Raw genomic sequence first — 25,698 nt, 5'->3', positions numbered from 1 at the left:
TCAGCCTCTAGGCCTGCCTCCTCCCCGATCCTGCCTTGCTAGCATAGGATTAGGGGTCAGGAAGAAGAAAAGAGGCAAGAGTAGATGAATATACTATGAGGGAATACAAAATATATATGGGTCTCTGCCCCACTTCCTGGCATAGGGCCCCTAAAACCCTTGTAATTTCCTAAGTGATAAGCGCACGAGGAGCTCTTTTGTTTTAATAACACAACTCGTAGAGGTTTCGTGGGCTCCCAGATGGCTCCTGAGTGAGAGGGCTGGTCACCAGGAAGACCACGCCACGATTAGAACTTAGAATTTTCAGCACCCCCATCCCGACCCCTCCATTCCTCCAGACAGGGGAGAGGGGCTGGAAGTAGACCATGTCTATGTGAGGAAGCCTCCATAAAAATCCCAGTAGCAGGGGTTTCAGGGAGCTTCCAGGTGAGTGAACATATCCACGTACAGGGAGGGTGACAGCTCCACAGGAACAGACATTCCTGTGCTTGGGACCCTCCCAGACTGTACCCCTTGTGTCTCTGCATCTGGCTATTCATCTGTATCCTTTATCATATCCTTTAATAAGATGGTCAATGAAAACAAATGTTTCCCAGAGTTCCCTGAGCCACTCTAGCAAATCAGTCAAAGCTGAGGAGGAGTTGTGGGAACCTCTGATTTGTAGTCAAGTTGTTCAGAAGCTGTGGGTAACCTGGGGCCCTCCTACTTGTGACTAGCACCTGAATGTGATGGAACAGTCTCATGGGACTGAGCCCTTAACCTGTGGGATCTGACGCCATCTCAAGGCAGACAGCGTCAAAGCTGAGTTAAACTACAGGACATCCAGCTGGTGTTGCAGAGTTGTCTGGTGAGGGGAAAACCCAAACATTTACTCACCGTAAGTGCTAGAAGCAAAGTGCTCTCTGTGAATGTGGTAATAATATGAAAGCGATGGAGAACTGAATTTTTTTCCTTTACATACACACTCACACAAAATGGTATGTATGCCAGGTCTTTGCTGATGTGAACTGACACATATTCTATTTCTAGCAAAGTATCACAAAGAATCACCTCAAGGAAAAAGCAAAGATACAAAATATGGATAAGCAGGAAGAAAAGAAGCAATGTCTTCTCTTTCCCATCAAGAGTAAGGCCATTACCGAATTATCCATGATTCTGCTCTTACGTGAATAACCATATATTTCAACAGTATCTGAAGAAAAAAGCGTGTTTGGTCCTCAGTAATCTTTTCCCCTCATATGGCTGGCAGGAGAGGAGTGATTTCTTCTGGATATATCTCTGCTGCAGAGTGGGGAAAAAAGGAGAGCTCTTTCACCAAAGTTAAAAGGACTTTTTTAAAATGGCCGCTATTGAAATACATCTGCTGCTCCGTTGGAACCTGCTCACACTGTACTCCAGGCCACTGCTCATGAAGGGCTTCGAAATACGGTACAAATGTCCATGACGCCCCCTCTCCCTCTCTTTCAAATTCTGCTTTGGTCAGCCTAAGATCAAGTACCTGTCATTGGGCAGTCAAGTGATATGCATTAATAAATCAGTGGCCCTAACTGCCAAGTTTCTTGAAAACTCACAGGACTCACATGGCTGCCATTAATACTCCCAGGAGGCCACTACTGTCCTTCCATGAATGCTGCATGAAAATACAGAGCTGGCCAAAAAGAGCCTGGGTGAGCAGATGAATGTCCACTCATGAAACAATCATCATGAGGACAATAAACAGTAGTTCAGGATGGTGGATTTAAATCTCATTAACAGCCACGAAAACACTCGACGCACCACGTGTCTCTACTTCTTGCTATTGCCAACATTTGTCCCCTCCCTTCCATTCCTGTTTCCACCACTTCAGTAAATTTCTCCTGTCATCATTTCATATAAAATAGGCTCTGATTCTTCCAATTCTAATGTCCGTAAGACTTTCCTGTGAATATGAGCAGGGAGTAATTCCTCCTTTGAACCCATCTATGAAATAAAGATTTCTATTCAGGATAATGGCAAACCGAGGAATTCCTCAATGTAACTTCAAGAGTCATTTCAACCTGTAAGGTCTGCTAATGCTACTCACCATCAGCCACACTAAGGTTAGGACTGATGAGTGTCTCCAGCGTACAGGGCCCTCGGGATGACATGATCGCTGGGAAACCAGTTCATTACTGCTCTATGGTGTATTTGAGAGGTGTGAAAAGAGCAAGTTCTGAGAGTTCTCATCACAAAAAAAACCTATCTTTCTTTTTTTTTTACTTCATTTTTGTATCTCTAGAGATGATGGCGGCGGACGAAATTTATTCTGGTGATCGTTTCACAGTATACGAAAGGAACATCATTACGCCGGGTACCTTAAACATACACAGTTCTGTATGTCAAGTGCATCAAAACAACTGGAGCAAAAAAATATTTTAATATTCATAGAGAGCATCAGGAAATGGGACGTGGTAAAAAGAATGTCACGTAAACAAAACTGAAAACAGCAGAACCGAAAGCCAGTAGGTTATACTAGGGGTTAAAAACTTCAAGCCATTGGCATAAAAAGTTGATTCTGAAATTAAAAATCAGTGAATTAAAATTAAAGCAGATGAAATAGAATTTTAAAATGTTGTTCCATTTAACAATTTGTCAAAGAATAGAAAGTCTTAATAAGTGACCTCAGATAGTAAATTTTGAAAAAACTGTTCGTGTTTTGGAATATTCTGATTGTAAGCTTCCAAGTGGGCACAGAATGAGAACATTTTGTTTGATCAAAGTCGCCTCATGGAAAATGGCTGAAGTAAAATGTCTGAGATAGGACCTAAACGAAAGGATATAAATGGCTAGACGAAATTGTCCCGAGTTCGTTTCTCCGTATTTGCAGTTTACATTTATTTTCTTTTTTTTTTTTTTTAAGATTTTATTTATTTATTCAACAGAGATAGAGACAGCCAGCGAGAGAGGGAACACAAGCAGGGGGAGTGGGAGAGGAAGAAGCAGGCTCCCAGCAGAGGAGCCTGATGTGGGGCTCGATCCCAGAACGCAGGGATCACGCCCTGAGCCGAAGGCAGACGCCTAACCGCCGTGCCACCCAGGCGCCCCTACATTTATTTTCATGTCGTTACGTCCATTAAGTTCATGGAGTACATTCTAAGTGTATTCCATGCATTAACACATCTCCAAGGGCAAGAGAAACAAAAGAACAAATGAACTTGTGGGACTTCATCAAGACAAAAAGCTTCTGCACAGCCAAGGAAACAGTCAAAAAAACTCAGAGGCAGCCCACGGAATGGGAGAAGGTATTTGCAAATGACACTCCAGATCAAAGACTAGTATCCAAGATCTACAAAGAACTGCTCAAACTCAATACACGGGAAACCAATAATCAAATCAAAAAATGGGCAGATGATATGAATAGACACTTTTCCAATGAGGACATACAAATGGCTAATAGACACATGAAAAAATGTTCAAAATCTTTAGCAATCAGGGAAATTCAAATCAAAACCACACTGAGATACCACGTTACGCCAGTCAGAATGGCAAAAACTGACAAGGCAGGAAGCAAGAAATGTTGGAGAGGATGTGGAGAAAGGGGATCCCTCCTACATTGTTGGTGGGAATGCAAGTTGGTACAGTCACTTTGGAAAACAGTGTGGAGGTCCCTTAAAAAGTTAAAAATTGAGCTACCCTATAATCCAGCCATTGCACTACTGGGTATCTACCCCAAAGATACAGACGTAGTGAAGAGAAGGGCCATATGCACCCCAATGTTCATAGCAGCACTGTCCACAATAGCTAAATCGTGGAAGGAGCCGAGATGCCCTTCAACAGATGACTGGATTAAGAAGAGGTGGTCCATATATACAATGGAATCTTACTCAGCTATCAGAAAGAACGATTTCTCAACATTTGCTGCAACATGGACGGCACTGGAGGAGATAATGCTAAGTGAAATAAGTCAAGCAGAGAAAGACAATTATCATATGGTTTCTCTCATCTATGGAACATAAGAACTAGGAAGATCGGTAGGAGAAGAAAGGGATAAAGAAGGGGGGGTGATCAGAAGGGGGAATGAAGCATGAGAGACTATGGACTATGAGAAACAAACTGAGGGCTTCAGAGGGAAGGGAGGTAGGGAATGGGGTAGGCTGGTGATGGGTAGTAAGGAGGGCACGTATTGCATGGTGCACTGGGTGTATATGCAACTAATGAATCATCGAACTTTACATCAAAAACCAGGGATGTACTGTATGGTGACTAACGTAATATAATAAAAAAATATTATTATATTAAAAAAAACAGAACACTTTAAATCAGAAGCAGGATGACCGTCTTTGTTGTGTCTATTTACCCACGTACTGGAGGGCCGGGCCAGCAGTGTAAGACAAGAAAAGACTGACTGGCAAGCTTGTCATTATTCACAGACAATGACTGTCCACCAAGAAAACACACAAACAAAAAATCTGCAGACAATACGCTGGAATTAAATAAATCATACATATTCACTTAATCCAGCAGTGGGAATGGAATGAATGAACTTGAGCTAAACTCACAAACAGGGATAAATCTCAGAAATACCGTTGAATGTGAACAGCAAGCCACAGATGATTATGCACCACGTGAGACCATTTTTATTATACTCAAAACCAAACAAAACTGCACAATGCATTGTTTAGGGATACGAATATTTGTGGTAAAAAACCATTTTTAAAAAAGAAGGGTAATGGCATAATGCAGAGGAGTGGCTGCCTTCAGAGGAGAAAAAGAACAGGATCAAGGAGAAGTAGCTTCTACTTCTTAAAATGAGGGGGGGGGGACGGTGTCAAGAGAAGGGGCTTTAGAACTATGCCTCATAACTTGCATATATGTTATAGATTCTTTAGTAAATGTTCAACTGCTACATAAACCAGACAATTTAAATTAATGGGACAGTTCAAACAAATGATGGATACATATTTAAGTGACAGGCTTAATTAAAGCTCCTGTTAAAGACAGCTCCTCTGTACAAATTTCATTCACAGCAGGGTTACCACAGGAAACACAATAACCACCATAACATAACAGTGAATCAATGTCTCTTACTCTGGGGAAGGAGTACAGCCCTTTAAGGAGAGAAAGGGGAACCACAGTCACTGAGGGCCAGCCAGGAGCCAAGTACTGGGCAGGAGGTCTTCAGATCTGTTTTATTCCACAAACCCAAAAAGCCCCTGGAGAGCTTTCTCCCCTGGCCTCTCCCTCCAGCCAGCTCTGCAACAAATATACATTAGGCCTTCCTTTTATCGTCATAAAGTTGATCGCACACCAGCCTAAGCACATGTCTCTTCAAACCATGAATAATTTCTAGATAACCAACAATTAACTTGCAGAACCTACAATTTAGTTCTAGTGTGGCTCTCAAGGTATCAGTAATCTGGCCGCTTGTCTAATACATGTGGACAAGAGAGACTGTAAGCTTAATAGACCAAGAACCACACCCAAACACACTGTTCCAACTTTGAAAAGAATATGTGATCACACACGGACACACAGACACATACAAAGATTGCAATCTCACTAGTAGTCAGGAACAACATATTAAAAACAGTGGGGTTTCAACATGTCAGTTGGCATATATACACACACAAAAAATCATCACCAGTGTTGCTTAGGGAAATTTACACACAACTTCCATAAAAGTTTCCATATAAATTTATATGACCTTTTCAAAAACAATTTGGTCATATCAGTAGTTTAATGTGGATACATTTCCATCTAAGAACTTCAGATCTAGGTAACCATACAGGAAAAATTCTCCCACATGTTTGCAAAAAAATTAAAAATCACAAGAATATTCTTTGCAGCACTGTTTTTAAAAGTGGAAGGAAGGAAATACATGTCCATCATTTTTTATGTCCTCAAGTAAAATTAAAGAGCTAAAGTACCACATTTTCAACAAGAATCTCAAAAGCTAAATGAATTTAACAAAAATTTACCTCAAAAAGAGGATGGAGTCCAGCTCCTCCCTTTCTGACTTCTTATTCCCTAGAATGTATAAAAAAAAATTAGTTATCATGACAATGTGTACATTTTAAGATATTAAAAATTATGTTATCTTGGGGGCGCCTGGGTGGCACGGCGGTTAGGCGTCTGCCTTCGGCTCAGGGCGTGATCCCGGTGTTCTGGGATCAAGCCCCACATCGGGCTCTTCCGCAATGACCCTGCTTCTTCCTCTCCCACTCCCCCTGCCTGTGTTCCCTCTCGTTGGCTGTCTCTATTTCTGTCGAATAAATAAATAAAATCTTTAAAAAAAAATTACGTTATCTTGAAAACACTGAAGCTTGAACACACATTCATTTATTCAAAAACTACCAGGAGGTAGCGTGGAACCCCTGTTGGGAATGTAGATAAACACCCAAGCCACAGCACCTGAGTCCACACCTAGCAGAGCCATTCTTCACTAGCTGTTTAACCACAGCCTCCACGTTTCCCAAATCACTGTCAACCTGTGGAATGCAATTTATTTGTTTCTCAATTACTTATGAGCTCAAATTATGAAGGAATGCACAGCAGATGCAAAGAAAGAGTTCTAGCTTTTTTGATGTGAAGAGGCACAGAGCAGTCATAACTGAAAAGCCACGCATGTCTTCAGGTCACGTGCACTGTTCTTTTGATAGTGACAATAAGAGAAAATACAAAACCTACAGCAGCCAGTTACATTTATTGTCCAGTCTCTCTGCCGGGGGCCCTGCGCTAAGAGCTTGCCATTCAGCCTCTAACTTGGGAAGTGGTAACCTCTTCTGCAAAGGGCCAGGGAGTGTATGTTTTAGGCCCCTCTTGTAATCATTTAACGCTGCCACGATGGTGCAAAAGCAGCCATGGGTAACATAAATGCACTGGTATGGCTGTGTCCAACAACTTATTTGTCAAAACGAGCAGCCAGCTCTAAGTTGTGGACCCCTGATCTAACGGAATGCCCACAGCTCTAGGAAGTAAGGTAAGATGGCATTCATTCATTGAACAAATACGAAAGAATGTCTCTGTGTCAGAGATTCTTCCAGGCCCTGAGGATACAGGAGTGATACAAAACACAAAAAACCATGCCCTGAGGAAGCTTATATTCTGGCAGTAGGAGGCATTCAGTAAATGAGAAAACCAAGAGGAAAGGCTAATGGGGAATGCCCAAACAGGCAGTATTCAATTCTGACCAGGGAAGTACACCTTGCTGATAAGATGACATCCGAGCAAAGATCTGAAACAGGTAAGGAAGAGAAACACATGGACATTTGGGGGTAAAGAAATAAGCCATATGGACATTTGGGAGAAATTTGTTCCGGGCAGAGGGATTGGACAGTGCAAACTCCTTATGGCTGAGCAAGTCTGGCATGGTCAGGAAACAGCGAGAAGGCCCTTGAGTCTACAGCGAAGGGGGAGAATTGCTGCAGGTGAGGTTACAAAGCGGGTAGGGTAAAGGCTGGCAGGTAGGTGGGGCTTGAGGCCATTGTAATGAGTTCCACAACTGGGAAGCTATTTGAGGGTGCAGAGTCATATTTTTAAAGCATCACTCCAGCTGCTCTTCTGAAGAGACTCTGGCAGGGATTGGGGGGGGGGGTGTAGGTCACAAGTGTGGAAAGGGGAAGACCATTTCTGAGAATAACTGCAATAATCTGCGTGAGGATAATGGGAGCACCAGCAATACCAGCACAGGCAGTGAGAAAAGGCCAATGACTCTGGATGTATTTGAAGGTAGAGCCAATAAACTCGGGTTTTGGCCTAAATAACGGAAGGCTGACGTTATCATAAGATGATTTCATGATTCACAGCAAACATTTTCCTTCTTTCTGTTGTTTTGCTATATTTTCTTCCTGGTATTCCAATCGAAACACAAATTGTATTAAAAGCAAGAAACTTTAAAATCTCAATCCTATTTTTATTGGTTCTTCATGATGATTCTTTGTAGTAGACTGCAAGAATGCAGAGTTTTCCTCTCCTAGCAAGAGATGTCTATTTCTCTATTTGCATCAGAGAGGCACGGAACTTGTTCTGGTCAATGGGACATTAACAAACGTGAAGCAAGCACGAGTTTGAAAAACCTTAGGCACCAGCTAAGCTTGGAACCCTATGGCCAACATCGAAAGGAGCTCAAGATAGCCTGCAAGCATGGAGTGCCCTGGTCAACAGCGTGCCAACCATGAGACACGTAAATGAGGCCATCTATCACCAGCCGATGTGAGAGGCATGTGCAAGCCTAAACCAGAACTGCCCAAGAAACCCAGAAAATTGTAAGCAAAATGACTGGTTGTTTTATTACGGCACTTAGCTTTGGGATGGTTTGTAATGCAATCTGTTATGCAGCACAAACTAACTGATACACTCTTCAACAACTACATTTTTTTCTAAAAGGACAGAAAGAGCAAAAGGGGAAAGAAGGAGGGACAGAGGAGCTTTCAAATGGGGTTTTTTGGTTTAAGGCTTTTTCTTTTTTTTTTTTAAGATTTTATTTATTTATTCGACAGAGATATAGACAGCCAGCGAGAGAGGGAACACAAGCAGGGGGAGTGGGAGAGGAAGAAGCAGGCTTCCAGCAGAAGAGCCTGATGTGGGGCTCGATCCCATAACGCCGGGATCACGCCCTGAGCCGAAGGCAGACGCCCAACTGCTGTGCCACCCAGGCGCCCCATGGTTTAAGGCTTTTTCTTAAAAAAGGGATTCTAATATCTTTCTTTGCTATTTTGATTACCCATAATATCACACTTTTTTCCTCCACACACCTGTGAAAAAAAGTTAAGTGGAGCAAAACTAGGAAACAGGGTAAAAGTCAGATTGTTTCCTATTTGAATTTTCTACCAATTTGGAAAAAAATTAAGCTCAAGATTTACGTCAATTTATAACTCACAGGGGAAAAAACTGAGCAATTCATTGAAAAACAAAAAACAAACCCCTTGTTGGCATCCTTGGGCACGTGCCCGTATTTGACTTGATGACCGTCTAGAAGCCGGAGCATTCTGTCAGACTCTGAGCCATCTGGTCTGTGTCCGAGACCACCACAGCGCCTCGCACCACGTTCTTTCCCCTCCATGCCTGACGTCTGCCTTAGGTTCTGCAGAAGCGGTCAGGACACCCATACATTCCTCTCTGCATCCTCTTCTGTATACCTGACCCTACAGCAGCCCACATCCCCACCATCGTGCACCATCAGTTATCTCCCTTTAGTCAGCCTGCAAACAGTAAATGCAGCCTGTAAAACCCTCCCCTGACCACGCTACGCCTTGAGTTACAGTCCCCTGTCTTCACCATCACACTTTCTAAAAGGGTATTCTTGTGTGTAGCCTCCAGTCTCACCCCCACTCACTCCATCTCTCTGCTGGCTTAGGATCCCCCCACTCACCTAGATTTTTCTTTCAGTGCTCAGTGACAACCTCCTTGATGCACTACCACTTCCTAATCCAGCTGCCCCACAACTTTTGCATTCTTAAACGTTGCCAACATTTCATTCCTTGAAATTCACTCTTCTCTGGCTTTCTGTGACAAACTGCTTTCCTGGCATCGAAGCCCCTTCCCAGCTTCACACACTGCTCCTTTATCTTTCCTCTTTATCTGCCCAATAAAAGAAGCAGTTACCCCAAATCCTTAACTGTCACTCTATGAAGAACACATCCCTTGGCAACAGCATGATTGCACCTCTCTTCTCCCACGCTCCCATTCCTACATTTTTACTGCCCAGCCAGAACCCACATCTGGGGTGTCCCACGGGCACCACAACTCAGACTGCCAAAGCTGCACTCATCCTCCTACCTCCCGAACCTGGCTCCCCTCCAGAGTTCCCACAACTGTTGTGGCAGTTTATGAACCAGACTCAACATTCTGAAAGCCTATGTGCATCCCTATGCCCACGGCAGCATTACTAAAATAGCTGAGATATGGAAGCAGCCCAAGTGTCCATCAACAGAAGAAGAAGTGGTACATACGTACGAGGGTATATTACTCCACACCATAAAAAAGTACGAGATCTTGATATTTATAACAGCATGGAAGTACCTAGAGGGTATTATGCTAAGCGAAATAAGTCAGAGAAAGACAACTGCCGTATGATTTCACTCACATGTGTAATCTAAAAAAAACAAAACAAGTGAATAAGCAAGCAAACAAAAAGCAGAATCAAACCTATAAATACAGAGAACGAACTGATGGTTGTAAGAAGGAAGGGGGTAGAGGGATGGGTGAAATGGGGATGGGGAGTGTAGTACAGGCTTCCAGTTATGGAATGAACGAGTCACGGGGATGAAAGGCACAGCATATTGAATACAGTCAGTGCTACTGTAATAGTGCTGTACGGTGACAGATGGCAGCTACGCTTGTGATGAGCAAATCACTACGTTGTACATCGGAAACTAACGTGATACTGTGTGTCAACTCTACTCAAGTAAAAGAAAGATTTTTTTATAAATAAGACTGAGGTAGAAATAAGTGTGCTAACATGTAAGGATTTCCAAAATAGACTACATAAAACAAATAAGAAGGTGATGACGGCAGCTAATATTTACTGAGCACATATTATGTGCCATACTCTGTCCTGAAATCCCAGGATACATGTTAACCTGTTTGAGGCTGACAGGAGAAAGCTGAGTCAGAGAGAGGTGACGTCACCTGACCAAGGAGCAACAGCTGGGAGAACAGCGCCAGGAGCCAAACCCAGTCTAGCTCCCCAGGCTACACTATCCTGTCGCCTAAATACAGAGCAGATTGTGCAGAGTGACATTATTGGCTTGATTTTTCAAGGAATATTTTACACAGGTATATAAGAGATAAAAATCACATCTCTTCAAGTTACACTGAGCCAGAGATCAAGACTCCCTCAGGTCTTTCCATTAAGAAACACAATATATAGGGGCGCCTGGGTAGCGCAGTCGTTAAAGCGTCTGCCTTCGGCTCAGGGCGTGATCCCGGTCTTCCGGGATCGAGTCCCACATCGGGCTCCTCCCCTGGGAGCCTGCTTCTTCCTCTCTCACTCGCCTGCTGTGTTCCCTCGCTCGCTGGCTGTCTCTCTGTCACATAAATAAATAAAATCTAAAAAAAAAAAACAAAAAAAAAAAACAAAAAACCTAAAAAAAAAAACTTTAAAAAAAAAAAAGAAACACAATATAAAGTACAAATGGGGCCCTAATTTGGTCGGTTCCTGAAATTGAGCCAACCACTGGCTTCTCTTTGCAATCATGATATAGATAAATTAATATGACCCTGACCAATCAACATTTTCCTGTGCTCATTCTTTTCTGGCAACTGGCAGATCTATCTCCACGTTTTGTCAAAATCAGGGGTACTTTTTTTTTTTTTTTAAGACAAAGAGAAACTGTGTGCACACCGGGGAGGGGGGCGGTGGAGAGCAGGAGCAGAGGGAGACTGAGAGAGAGAATCTTATGCAGGAGCCCAGCACAGAGCCCATGCAGGGCTCAATCTCACAATCCTGAGATCATGACCTGAGCTGAAATCAAGAGTCAGACGCTTAACCAACTGAGCCACCCAGCCATCCCAGGGGTACTCTCTAATATATCTGCTTCTTGCCTCTTACTGAAATTTGGGGAAACACAGCAAGTCCACCTCCATACTGTTACAAGCTTGGGCTGCTGTGTGGGCCCCGCTACATGGCCCCACAGCAGTCTAGCTTTCCTGTCCCATGGCCTGCAGTGTTCCCAGCCTGTCTTCTCATCACTGCTTGCTGCCACAATAAGGACAGACACGGGCCACATGTGCCTACCTTCTGCAAAACCTGCTTCTGCCACGGCTTCCACAGCTACTCATTTCGCTTCTCCAGCACCACTTCTTTCTCTTACCTCTTCCCTTTTCTGTCTCCAGTCACTGCTAAGAATTGGGGCAAAGGATCACACTTTTTATAAAGTAAGCCAAAAGAAAAGAAAGGCTTTACAAAGAAAGGTCCTGAAGTTCAACTCAGGTCACTCCCTTGCTTGTCCTCCCCCTGGGGCTCCCCATCTCACCTTAGTTAGAGGAAAATCCCAAATCCTCAATGAGACCTACAAGCCCCACCTGGTCCTACCCTTTCCTCCCCCACCCACAACTCCTCCAACTCTACTGACTTCCATTAGATTCTCAAGCCTATTTATGACTCAGAGCCTTTGCACTTACTGTTCCCTCTGTTTGGAACACTACCCCATAAATAATCACCAAGCTATTCCCTGCTTAACCCGATCTTGACTCTAACCCCTCTTCAGAGAGGCCTTCCCTGACCCTGCTGCCTAGACCAGCGTACACATACCCCATCAAGCTTCATTTTTCTATAATCATTACCTGAAATTATACATTTACTTGTTATTTATTGTCCATCTGCCCGAATGAATGAAAAGCTCATTAAACTGGAGGTTTATTTGGCACACAGCAAACCCTCAGTATCTACCTGTGGAATGACTTAAAAAAATGTATACTAACACAGACAGAATTCAAAGAGTGGTAAATCCATTTATTACAAGGAAAACCCTTACTTCCCTCAAATTAGATAAATCCTCAAATATAACTCCCACAGTCTTAAGTAGAACTTATAAAACGTCATGTAAAGTTTTCTCAATGCCCGAGGATTATCAACAAAGTCAATGCCCTTGTGATATATACATGGGCATGAGCAGAGATATGAGCAGTACTATTTTGTGTGGGAATGTATCAGAATGGCTTTCCAGAACCACTTTCTCAGGAATATACGAGCCAGAATGAGATTCCGTTTCTAGGAACGGGGCAAATGATATCCAGGCTGGCCAAGCAGAGTACCCCATCTCCCACGGGAATGGGCCCATGACCCAAGTAAAGCCAATCAGCATGGTCTCAGGACCTGGGGCCCTAGAGGAGCCACACTCTTCTCAAGGGTCACTAGCTTTCAGGGACCATCTCTCCTGCACCTGGAAGAGTCAGCCTGAGAACGAAGGAAAACCACAGAAAGGAAACAAATGGACATAGAACCAAGAGTGGAAGGAGTATTTTTCACCAAGAGGGAGGTCAAAAAAGAGAGTGGAGGTGAGAATGGGTGAGTGTCCTGGACTCCACTTACATCCCTATCAACAGTCATATGTACTTAAAGCCAAATATTCCCCTACAGTAGTTGTGTGTATCATTAAATCTCCCCCTTTTAAGTTAGTTTGAGTTTCTGCCACTTGCAACCAAGAGTCCTCACTCATATAAATATGCTCAACATATACAGCTGACCCTTGAACAATGCAAGGATTGGGGCTATCTACTCCCTGCATGCAACTTTTGACTCCCCCAAAACTTAACTCATAACAGCCTACTGTTCACCAGAAGCCTCACCAATAACATAAACAATTAACACATATTTCGTATATATGTAATATGCACATGATATGCTGTATTCTTACAATAAAGTAAGCTAGAGAAAAGAAAAGGTTATTAAGAAAATCATAAGGAAGATAAAATACATTTACAGTCCTGTACTGTTATTATCAAAAAAAAAAAAAAATCCACATAGAAGTCGACCCATGCAGTTCAAACCAGTTGTTCAAGGGTCTATTGTACTATCACCCTGGTGGAGCAGAATGATTTTTAGGAGGAAAAAAAAAAACCTCAGCTGGTTAAACACACAGAGCTGCTTGCCAGGGGCTGGAGGGAGGAGGGACTGAGCGACTGCTTAATGGGTACAGGGTTTTCTGTTGGAGTGATAAAACTGCTCTGGACCTAGACAGAGGTGTGGTGATTACACAGCACTGCAAATGTTCTGAATGCCACTGAATTGTTCACTTGAAAATTATTAATTTTATAGTATGTGAAATTTACCTCAATAAACAAAATTTTAAACGTGAAAACAATGCTGCAATGCATTTCTTAATCGCCTTTAAGTAAACCTATCATCATTTCCTACAAAAGGAAATTAAGTCAAATGATATGTACATTTTTTAAGACCATTGGCACATACCAACAAATTACTTTCCAGAGAGATCATACCAAATCAGAATCCTATCAAAGGTGTATTGGAAAGCAAATACGGATAACCGGGAGGAATCATTAAGGGAAGAAACATACACAACAGCAACTTTGCTAAAATCATCAGTAGATGCTTTTTTATTTGTAAGTTTATATATCCTAGATAACTGAAGTGACATTTAAAACACTGGTTCTTGTCATTTCTTCATTTGTGACATATATATGTATACTTTAAACATCTGTTCTAATTTCTCCTATTAATATGTAGGAGCTCTCTATGTACTGAGGTTATAATTACATCCTCTCCTATAAATTTCAAATATTTTTCCAGTTCGTTATTTACTTACTTCGGTTAAAATGATGTGTCTGTTTGGGTACATATTTATTTAAGGAGCAGGAAGAGAGGAATGGAACCATTCTTTCCAAAATAAATAGCTGCAACCTGACACGCACACACACACACACACACACACACACACACACACACACACGAGGTGATATTTTACTTCTACCCCGAAGTTCAGCATAAGTTCTACTACATCAGCCGAACTAACCCAAACACATCCTTATCTTACCAGATATGAAGTCCATGGAAAATAGAGGTCTACACTGTTTGTTCCAGAAGTATGACCAGACATAAATAAAACACGTTAATCCCTTTAAAAAGTTGTAACGAAGCAACATATGTCATCTGTTCCCCTCTCTTCCATGCTGTCTTAAAAACACTATCAAAGATCTCATTGAAAGAATTTTTACTACTTATAACCAGTCCTTTTGGGGGGATAGTGACTCAGTTTCGGTTTCTGCATATTTAAAATTTTACAATAGTGTCTCTGCAATTTTGTTTCCATGAAAGAAGCCTCACCCAAGGCTATCCTTACCCACAGCCCTCTGGTCCGGCTGCCCCTCTCCCCGGACCTCTTTTCCCAACCTCTTCTCCCTTTTGTCCACACAAATAGTCCTTTCTCACAGCTGTTCCCCTCGGGATCAGACGGTAGGTCTGATAATGAGTGCACGTACACAAGGGAGAAGGTTAGGGGGCTCCTTCAAGAGGCCTTAATTCTCGGTCTCAAATCACTAATGACGGGAACATCTGGCTTGTGAAAACAATCTTTGGTGCAGGAAAGCTTTTAGAAAATTTTCAAAACATCAGGTGGCTGCTACTCCCCCACAGACTTACACCCGTCTATTTGGAAATCACATTTTGGGTTTGTTTGCTTTTTTAATAGTTATTTATTCTAGACTTGGATTGCAAGTTCTGGCATCCCCAACACTGTGTATAGCCCCTGGCACATATTCTGTCTGGATAAAAAATAACTGCTAAATGAACAAGGGAACTCTGGAGCCAGCTGCCTGGGTTCAAGTCCTGACTCTGTCACTTACCAGCTGCATAACCTTGAACAAGATTCTTATCCTCTCTGTGTCTCATCTGTAAAATGAGGATAATAATATTACCGATCCCATTTGGGAGGATTACATGAGTTAATTCATGTAAAAGTATTTCTGGCAGTGTTTGGCACCTGGAGAGTGCTGATTAAATGCTAATTACTACGATTACAAATAAGGAAGTATGTTACCAAAAGGAATCAAGATGAACAAGAAGCTCTTCATGTTCTCAGTGTATTTATCAACTAGTAGGTGATATCCTGCAGACACAAAGCCAAAGGCCATCAACGCCAAACGCAAAGTTCCAAATGCTGTGGGAATTCTGAGGAAATAGCACTTCAGGGCGGAGGGATAGATCGAGTTTATGTGGAAGATGGAGTGTGCTCGTGCTGTCTCCCGGAAGGGTTTTAGACGGTAGGATGGGCAACACCTTCTGGGAAAGGGACGGTGTGTCACTTTGGGCTCCCGGAGAAGTAGACACCAAGACAGGATTACACATGTAGGAGACTGACTGGGGGAACTGCCTGTGAAGGGAAAGGGGAGAGACCTGAGAAGGCCGGGAGAGGATTCAACCACAGTGCAGGTCTGACCCCCTGCGAAGGAGAGGGGGATGGAAGGAGGGTTGGGGAGGAAGAGTCTCAGACTCCAACTCAGTCCTGAGAAGGTCTTGACCACACCCATGCGGAGTCCTCAAGCCAAAGTCACCCTTCAGAGGCATGTGGCTCTTGCATGAGTGGACCACATTAGTACTCCTGCTTGCTCAGTAACTGCAAGTAACCCGAGAGAAGCCTAGCTTTGGCTAAACTTTGCTGGTGAATCAGAGAGCAGCAGCCGGAGCTATTAGTCAGTCATGATCCCCACAGCAGAGACCTGAGTGGCACATTCTCACGGCTCCCACGCTTGGGCACAGGCAATGTCACTAGTACCTATGTGTCCTTCAAACCATGGTTGAAGTTCAGTGAATATGTACCATCACTTAAAGTCAAACACAAGACAACATCAAAGGGCTCCTTATCTTTTAAGCTAAACCGTGGTTGCAATAGCAAAATCACGTATTTACTGTTAAAAATTACAACTACTTTTAAAATATCTCTCAGATGTGGTTTCAGTTTCTAAAAAAATATAAAAGACATAAAAATGGTTATGAAATATCTCTTTTGTAAAAATCACAGTTAAAAACTTGAAATGGGCATTCAGAACTAAGTCAGAAACAAAGCCTGACTAAGAATCTAAAAGGTAAGTCCTTTCTGAACTGGTAGCTTAAGGCAGCATATTGATCCAATGAGAATATTAGAAAACATTTTGCAAAAGCACATCTTACGTGAGGTTAAACCGCATTCACGGCAAAAATGGAGAAGATCAAAATTACCCCTAACCACTAGAGCCACACCCAGTAGGACAGATGGTCCCATAGTTGAGAGACGCGAAAGAAAGAAGACCACTGAGAACACAGCACTTCCCTGGGCCCACCTGCTGCACTCTGCGATACATGGTCACTGTGCAGAAGGCCAGACAATATGTGCACTACCTGAACTGTCCTCGTTTTATATATATACATTCCCCGGCTTCTGGCCCAGTACTGAATGCATAAGTTAAATGCATTTATGAGGGGATGCATGGCACAGGAGAGGGAACAAGACATCCTCAGTTCCTATCACCTCACCAGCAAGAAAACTGGCTCAGCAGTTGGTTGACTCTACCTCTTACCTTCGCAGAGAAAACACAAGCCATGCTGTGAGAGCTCCCTCCACATTAGGACCCCATTCTTAATTCCTCCAAGTGGCCTTAGAGGAAGCAGTGTCCCTCTTGTCAAGCCTGATCTCCTGTCCCACACTCTTGATCCCACTGAAGACCCCACCTTTCTCCATTTGTATTCCCTTTCTCTGCACTGTTTCTTCAATTTTGCTCTTTTATTAGTTCCTTCTTCTACGTATATCTACACAGAAATTTGCTCAGCTCTTAAAAAATATGAGAAGCATATCCACACATATGCACCCACCCACCCATCCTTGATCTGGGATTTCCCCCCTCTCTTTCAGGCATATTAATCTGTATTCTTTCCACCCCATGACCTAGAAATAGGACTCAAGCTAACTAAAGCAAAAACAGGGTGTTACTGGCACCTGCGACTGAGACGCTCAGGGGTGGAGATGGCACAGACATGGGGAACCTCTCAGCTCACACAGGTCCAGTGCACTCGTCTCACCCTCCATCCCTCTGCCCCACTTCCCTCTGATTATGAATTCAATTTGTGGTGGGTTCCCTCTACTCTGGGGAAAGATGAACGCTGGCAGCCCGTGCTACACCCTCAGGGTTTGCAATCCAAAAGGAAGGAAGCTCTCACTTTCCCGGGACCCATGTTTCAAAATCAGGGAGTCTGACACTCTCGGGCCACTCACCAAGGGGACACGTCAGATTTGGCTCCTGTTCTCTACCTACATCTTCCCGGTTCCCAACATCTACACACATCACAGGATAAAAGCCATTGTACACGTAACTCCATGGTGGCCACACCATGACCTTCACACAAGTTCCTCTCTCTGCAGTCCCTTCGTCCCCGACTTGTCAACTGGGAAAACCCCATATTCGTCATTCCAAACCCACCTCGGACCTCATCTCCCTCAGGAAGAAGCACTGGCGACTCTCCAAGAGGCCTCTCTGCTGTGCCTCCTCTGCACCGCGCATGTGGCCACCTCTACGGTTTCACCCGCTCCACCGAGGCACTAACACCTTCATGGGAAATGTAGTTGCTTCTGTGTCTACCTCTCCTATTAAACCAGAGGTCCTGGGCTTCTGCCTTATTCATCTCTGAACACACAGCCCTCCTGAGCAAACAGACAGACAGACACACACACACGCACTCACTCATACACTCCTGAAAAAAATGTCTGTGGAACTGAAATTTTTTTTTTAAAATCCAAAGACAGCATAGTTGTCTACCACATTTATAGATTATTAATTTTACAGTACAATAACATATTCCTCCTTTAAAGCATAATTTAAACTCTTAAATTGAATCAATTTGCTATTTTGATAGTCCATTTTTTAAATAAACAATTCTCTACAGTTTTATCTATGGAAAGATCAGTACTCTAAACAGACAGTAAAAGTATTTATGCCCAACTGCAAGTAAAGCACTTACAAACAAAATAAAAATACAAATTACAAAAGTTTACGTCAAAATATTCTGGGCCGATCAATTAGCTGTTTTCCCGGAATAAAAGGAGGAAGTCAACCATTTTCAGTTGTCCCAAACAAACCATCTGAGCTCGACTGGACTTTTATCCTAGGTTCACCCTTCTCTCTTCAGAACTCCAGACATCCCCGAGCCCTCGAGGCAGGGATTGGTGTATGTGTGATACACATATCTGTGTCCAAAGTCCATCTTACATCTTAGAAGCTACAGATATAAAACGTCAGTAATTGATGAAAAATTAGCAAAGGGAGCCTTATGCAAAATGACTTTGCTTCAAACAAGGCTGAATGAGAGAGACAAAATAAGACTGGCTGAGGAGCCTGAAATGACACCTCAGGCTCTGCTCTGGTTGTACAAGGTCCTTTGGCACTAACGTCCATGCAAATATTTTACCACCTGCTAGGCCCGCCAAGGGCACAGAGAGGCCAATGAACAGCAAAACACAAAAGGAGTCTTTTTATCTTCTGCCATGCTGAAATCGGATATAGCCTCAAGTCTCCCTAGAAGAATCTAGTAAAACAGACCAGGAAGAGAGCAGCACAAGTCAAAGCAACATTTTTGGGAGACATGCAAAAACTCTAGGGCTTTTGGTCACATATTAACATTCACTGAGGTGGGTAAATATATTTTCTGATATATAAATATACTTTTGAGTCAGATAACTAGCAGAGGCATAACATGGGCTTTATAATCAGGAATCCCAGCTCTGCCACTTCCCGACTGGGTGCTCACAGACAAGTAGTTACGCTCGCTGGGCCTCAGTTTCTCATCTACAGGTTGAGGGTAGGAACACGACCTGCATCAGAGGTTGTGGGAAGATTTGATGGAACCATGATGACAATAAACAACCATACCACAGCTTTCTATCCTTTTGTTAAGTTCCACACCCCATGTCCAACAACCTCCTAGACATGTCCACTTGGATCTTCCCCTTTTCTCAAACTCAACACCCCAAACACCAAATTCACCTTCCCCTATCATTAGCCAGGATCTCCTCCTAACTCCTCTGGCCCTCTCCCTGACACTCCCGTTCTCCAAAATGCCTACCGCCAATTATCAAATTACACGAATGTGTTTACTGCCACTCGGACTACAGTGGAAATGGTCGTCTCAATCCTTGCTGCTGGCAGGCTCATTGGGAGCAACACTTAGGAAAGAGCACAGTGAATCAAGTCAGAAACACGTTCAAACCCAGCCATTTGACTTCAGTGGAATCTGTCCTAAGGAAATAACACAAAATATAGAAAAAGCTGCTTCCCAAGATGTTTTGAGTGGTATTATTCATATCAGAGAAAAACGTACAAAAGAAAGAAAGAAAGGAAGGAAACAATTTAACAATCCAGGAAAGGGTAAGCTAACTTACGGTACACAATTTCGACAAATGTTTGTAGTTAATAAAAATGAGAGGGGAAAAAATGAGAGGAACATGCTAATAATAAAATAAGTTTAAATGGCAACATTTAAAATTGTAATTGAACTTGTCCCTACCTAAAGCAGCAGATGCTTTAAAGGAAATACACCAAAATGTTCCATTTTACTCTGTCAATATAGAGAGAGTATTTGTGAGAAACTGTTCTCTCTTCTGTGTCTCCAAATATTTGGCCCAAGCCCGATGTCACTTGATTTGCCTGGACCATGGCCTCTTACCCCAGATCTCTTCTGCTTCAGACTGATCACTCCTCGCCTGGCTTCTACAAACCTCTTTCATCATTTCACTTAGGCAACCACTAGCTCCTGCTGCATTGGTCCTTTGAAATCGCACCCCCTCCTCCATTCATGGAGCATCTTAGTTCAGACCTTCGTCATTTGTCTCTTCCCTTGCTGCCAGCAGTGTCACCTGTCTCGTCACCCCCCAATCCAATTTCCTGGCCTTGCTAACAGGCAGGCAGCTCTCAAATCTTATCATTTGACCTACTAAGAGTTCTTCAAGCGGGCCCTCTCACCTGCAAGGTAAGATACAAGCTTCCAACTCAGACAAACAAGACCTTTTCTGATCTGGCCCCCAAACTGCCTCAGCTTCTGCCCGTCCGGCCACCACTCCTCTCCCCCCACCAAGATCCCCCAGTCCAACTCATTCTCCTGCCCCTACCCCTGGCCTACATAGCACTCTAGTCACGCATCTGACACTGTGAACACCCTCAGGGCAAGAATTCTCGCACTGCATCTCATGACCAACATCACCTTGTGACTCCCTCACTGGACTGGAGGAGGAGCAGCCTGGTGTTCCTCACCTTTCTACATCGTTGCCACGTGTATTTCCACTACCAGCTCCCATCTCCCCTTGCCTGAACTGTCTTCCTGCTGCCCCTCCCAAATTCTAACTTTGCTCTGTCCAGTGTGCAGCCACGCCATATATAGATACTGAGCTCTTAAAAAGTAGCTAGTTTGAAATGAGACGTGCTATAAGTGTACAAAACACACTGGATTTCAAAGACTTGGCATGAAAAACAGAACATAAAATATACTAATATCCTGTATTGATTACCTGTTAATATGATACAGATTAGATCTGCAGGATTAAATAAAATGAATTATTAAAATTAATTTCACCTGTTTCTTTTTACTTTTTAAAATAAAAGCCACACATGTGGCTCAGTAGTCCAGCCATCCTTCAGGGACCAGCACGAGTAAAACTCCTTCAAGACGCCCTTCTGTTTGTGCCATTCTTAATGATCTTTTTTGACCCCTTGAAACCCTATAATGGAGTCCAACATATAAGCCACTATCCAATTACATACCATACTATATGCTTACTCTTACATCAGTTCTTCTTGCTACATCAATACCATTTCTATATGGGGATTTGTAGTGGGTACCCAACTTTTAATTAAGCATGTAATCTTTGCTGGAGCAAGATAGCAATGCACAGAATTTTTTTTGGTTTCTGGTTTGTTTTATTTACTCATTTACTCTTCCATTGATGATTTCAACCATGCAGGGAGAAATGGAAGTCTGGGGACCTAATAGCTCTTTGTTCTACCTGTAATTAACACAATACATATAGGCCATTTAGTCCGTAGCTTGGCCCCATGTAAGGTCTGTCTGTGCCTCAGTCTCCCTCCTTGTCAAATAAAGTTAATAATTTCAGGCCAATCTACAATATGTAGCCAGATTAAAGTAGCTAAGCAAGTTCTAAATGGAGCCATTACCATGAATGTGTGTCTCTCAGCCGATTGTCTTAAACGCAGACTAATTTCTATAAAGAGAGAACAAATTCATAGCAATTATCAAAATATAAAGGGTGGTGTGAGAAAGTACCTATCAAAATATTTGTCCTATCCTATTAATGATGGGATGCAAGTAATGGCAGAGGAAACTTTACATGCCTGCTGAAAGCTGAAGTAGTTTATACATTATACTTGGAATAACCTTTACAAGGTAGACATTACCAGACCCATTTGACAGTGTAAAGAAACCGAGGTTCAAAGACACGCTAAGTAACCAGCCAAAGTGATGCAGCCACAGGCTGCAAATCCAGATCAATGGTATCATCTTTGTATGTAAAAAAGAACATCTTTATTATCGCTTGAAGACGAAACAGGTGAAAAGCAAGAGTATTACATAAATATGCAAATAAAAATGCAACAATAATGTCCATTCATTTCCTTCAAATAGTTTTCTTGATCTTGGCTAATTCCTGTCTTTCAGATCAGGAGGCCATTTTTTCTAAGTAGACTTTTAAGTAGCAAATAAATAGGGTATTACATGTCAGGAAATAGTACCTTAACGAACTGTTTTTCTTTAAAGTCTTTACACCACAGTTGTTAGCGTAAGTTTACATTAGACATGACTAGAATTCTTCAGACACATTTACAAAAACGTAGTCCCTACGGATAAAGATTGCAAAAATAAAGTACACTGGGTCATTCCACAAACAAATGCATCCACAAAAAACAACCTAATAGCAAAGAACCTCTCTATGGTACAAAACTGAAGTCATAATGAGCTCAATGAAATGAAAAAAGAAAGTTCCTCAAAATAAGATACTGCACCTTAAAGTGAAACCACAATTACAGAGCCTTGAAAACGAACTACTTTCTCAGAATGGTAACAATGTAACAATCTCTGAGAAGCCAAACTGATCTAGGTTTAATTGATTCTGCCTTTACAAAATGGAGCAAACCTAATCCTGCAGACAGAGAACAAAAGTTCGAATTCTCTAGCTCAGAAAAACTCCCAGAGCATCAAATGCTTTAAAATACTGTTCAACTTTCCTTTATCAAAAATGTCCCTGCAGTAGGTGTTAATCAGTCACTACCAAGAACTCTGCACAATGCAACCTGTGTGTGCATGAGATTTTACTACAGGGAGGAGACACTTCAGTTTACCAAGGACACCACGCTTCACTTTCAAAAGTCTTGAAAACTAAAACTAATCCCTCTTAACAGTAAGTAATTAACTTACATTTCATTCCAAACTGAACAAGATAGTGTAACTCTCAAGGAATCCCAGACTGTGAATAACTTGGCAAAACCAGGTGTGTGTGTGTGTGTGTGTGTGTGTGTGTGTGTGTGAGCTTCTCAGAGGTACTTCGCAGGGTATAAATAGAAATAATTGGCAACTTTCAATCTCATGAGCAAGATCTTTATTTAAAATTCTCACATATAAAATGAATTCTTTTATGTCATATTTCTTCAAATAACAAACACATTAAGACTACGTGTCCTAAATCAGGTGCTTTTTCCTCATTTTAAGAATAAAAAAGACATCTAGAAGAAACAAGGTGTCCTTTTCTCAGCCCCCCAAAACACTACAGACAGCACAGGTGTTTGGTCCTTCACAAAAGTTAAGACTAAGTAGGGAAGAAAATAGAAAACAAAACACAGCCCAGCAAGGCAGCTAGAGATCACATGCAGCAGGTGACAGGAAGCCTCGTGGACACTTCACAGCCACAAGGATGAGCTTCATCTCAGGTCAACAGCGGTCCCCCCTGGGCTCCACAGAACCTCCACCCCGCAGTCCATAAAAACGAAAGAAGGCAAATAACTATCACTGCCATCCTGGCAATAAAGAAGCAGCCGCCTCCTTGAACCCAGGAAAGCCACCCCTCCCTCCGACAGGAGGAGCCCACGTCACACCAAGGACACGAAGAAACCCAAGCAGCCAGACCCAAAATAAAAATAAAAATAAAAAGAGGAGCATAGGAAGAGAGATGACAGCTAAATTAAATTTATCCTGGGAGCGCTCCAAGGCTCAGTGTATTTGAAGACTCCGACTAAAAGTAAAAATAAAATTTAAGGGCAGGGGGCCCACAAAAGAGATGACAGTTCAATTAAGTCTGTGCTGGGAACACTTGGAGACTCAGTCACTTAGGGCGTCAGAGTCAAAAATTAAAGTTAAAAAACGAGAGGGGAGGTGACAGTTCAGTGTGTGTGTGTGTGTGTGTGTGTGTGTGTGTGTGTGTGTGTGTAGCACCTGGAGTGCAGGATTTGGTGGGGAGGGGAGAGAGTCAAGGCTCGGCCGGCCTCGAGGTGACCCGGCGTGAATCCGGGGTAAGTTTACACTCTGGGCGACAGGGCAGAGCCCCAGGGCCAGAGTGCCCGCTGTCGGGGAACAATGCTGGGCCGGGAAAGTAGGGTCTCACGCCACCCCCACCGCACCCCACCCCCATACCGTCCGCATCCCAGGCCCGACCCTCGTCCGGCCCACGTCCGGGCAGGTGCCCCCGAGCCCGGCGCCCCAGAGCGCTCTTCACCCAGCAGCGCCCGCAGGTGCTTCAAGCGCGTCAGCACGTCCTTCTTGGGGTCCAGCACCTTCTGGGGGAACTTCTTCACATCTCTGTGGCTCCTTCGGGAGAACATCCCGCTGTGGGGAACCCGGCCCCGCCGGCGGGGCAGGAGGCGCCTGCCCCGCGGGAATCACTACATATGGTCTGGGTCGGCGCGTGTCCCGCGGGCCACTCGTCATTCTCGCCAGGCAGCCGCCACAGCCGCTGCAACCGCCGCCACAGCCGATGCAACCGCCGCCGCCTCAGCTGTGGCTACACGAAGGAGGGGCGGGCCCAGTACGGCAAAGGGCGGGGCAGGAAGGCGGTGTCGGCGCGGAATCGACGGCCCCGCCCCGCGGGAGGCGCCGGCTGGCCCTTCGGGTGCGGCGCACAAGCACGCGATTTAGTTCCGCCTCCCGAGGGCGCTCTTGGAGCGCCGAGTCGGCACCGCGAATCACAAAGGAGCTGGGACCTTGAACACTCTGTACTACAAGTCCCAGGATGCACTGCGACAGAGCCCTCCAATCAGGTTGGCGAGTCTTAGGCACGATGGGAGTCAATGGGCTGGGTCTGAACACGTCCTTCCTCCTCACCCCACTGTGTGCCGCAAGGCCTTTAGGGAAATGTAGTTCTCCAGGGAGCGAGGCGCGGTGACTTACCTTTCCAGTGTCCCCCAAGTCACTGGATGGCATCTGCCCACTCCCACCACCACCCACCGCCACCCCCACCCCCGGAGAGGTCCAGTGCTCCCAAAGCTTCACTCCTTGGTCCGTACTTCCCACCGAGTTTCCTCTAGTGCCGCGTGAAGCAGAAGAACATCTCAGTAAGAAAATTTCAAGGCTTTTAAAATGAAAACTATTTTTCCTTTTGACTTCTAGATTCACACCAAGGAGGGAAGTCCCTTTGACCACGCTAAAACCAGAGGTCCAATTTCACACTAAAATAAATGGGTTTGGCTTCAGGAAGGGCAGGTTTGTGGGGTCCAACTTCACTTGGGGTATTCGAGTCCCTTGCTCAGAGGGCTCTTTAGGATCTTGTGTCTTGCTTTGCAGGAAGTGCACGTTCTCTGTGTTGTGCAAGGCCGCATAGCAATCCAGTAGCTAGAACCAGAACCTGAGGGACCTGACTCTCAGACTGGTATCCTTTTTAAAGCTAGGTGCCTGTAACCTGGAGCAAAGCTTTGAGATGGAAAATGGCCTGGAGATTCCTTACAAGAGATCTGTAGGATTATTTACTGGCATCTGGATCCTTTGATGCTCCAAATTTTGAGGGCATTAGAGCAAGTACTTAAGCTGGCTGTTTAAAATCATTTGCTTTCCATCCAATTGGGACAACACTTTCTCTCATTCCGGGGAACCTGTAACTTAGGGGGAAAGCCAGAGATTTACATAGCTTTTTATTCTCATAACTAGCATAATATATGGCCTCTAGAAGCACTCACTTAAAGTTTGTTAAATAAAATGGAGTAAAAGCTAAAATAGTCCTATTTATCTCATCCAGGCAAGCAAAAACATATCTTCTAGTTGTTAGA

General features: G+C 43.6%; 2 long non-coding RNA genes across 5 annotated transcripts in view; one reads left to right on the top strand and one right to left on the bottom strand.

Annotated features, from left to right (window-relative positions):
- LOC130543891 (uncharacterized) overlaps positions 1-24,438 on the bottom strand; it is a 36,270-nt gene extending 11,832 nt beyond the window's left edge. For 2 of the 3 annotated variants that reach the window (XR_008959646.1, XR_008959643.1), the window contains exons 1-3: positions 24,156-24,438; positions 5,937-5,985; positions 1,140-1,281 (exon numbers count right to left, since the gene is read on the bottom strand). This is a non-coding gene — a long non-coding RNA (uncharacterized LOC130543891). The remainder of the gene's footprint in view (positions 1-1,139; positions 1,282-5,936; positions 5,986-24,155) is intronic. The other variant, XR_008959644.1, reaches the window with a different exon arrangement.
- Positions 1-25,698, top strand: part of LOC130543888 (uncharacterized) — a 310,572-nt gene that overhangs the window by 158,090 nt on the left and 126,784 nt on the right. The gene's annotated exons all lie outside the window — the stretch shown is intronic.

This window comes from Ursus arctos, unplaced genomic scaffold (assembly GCF_023065955.2).
Source record: "Ursus arctos isolate Adak ecotype North America unplaced genomic scaffold, UrsArc2.0 scaffold_16, whole genome shotgun sequence".
NCBI classification, from domain to species: Eukaryota; Metazoa; Chordata; class Mammalia; order Carnivora; family Ursidae; genus Ursus; species Ursus arctos.
This window is presented reverse-complemented; position numbering and strand designations above follow the sequence as displayed.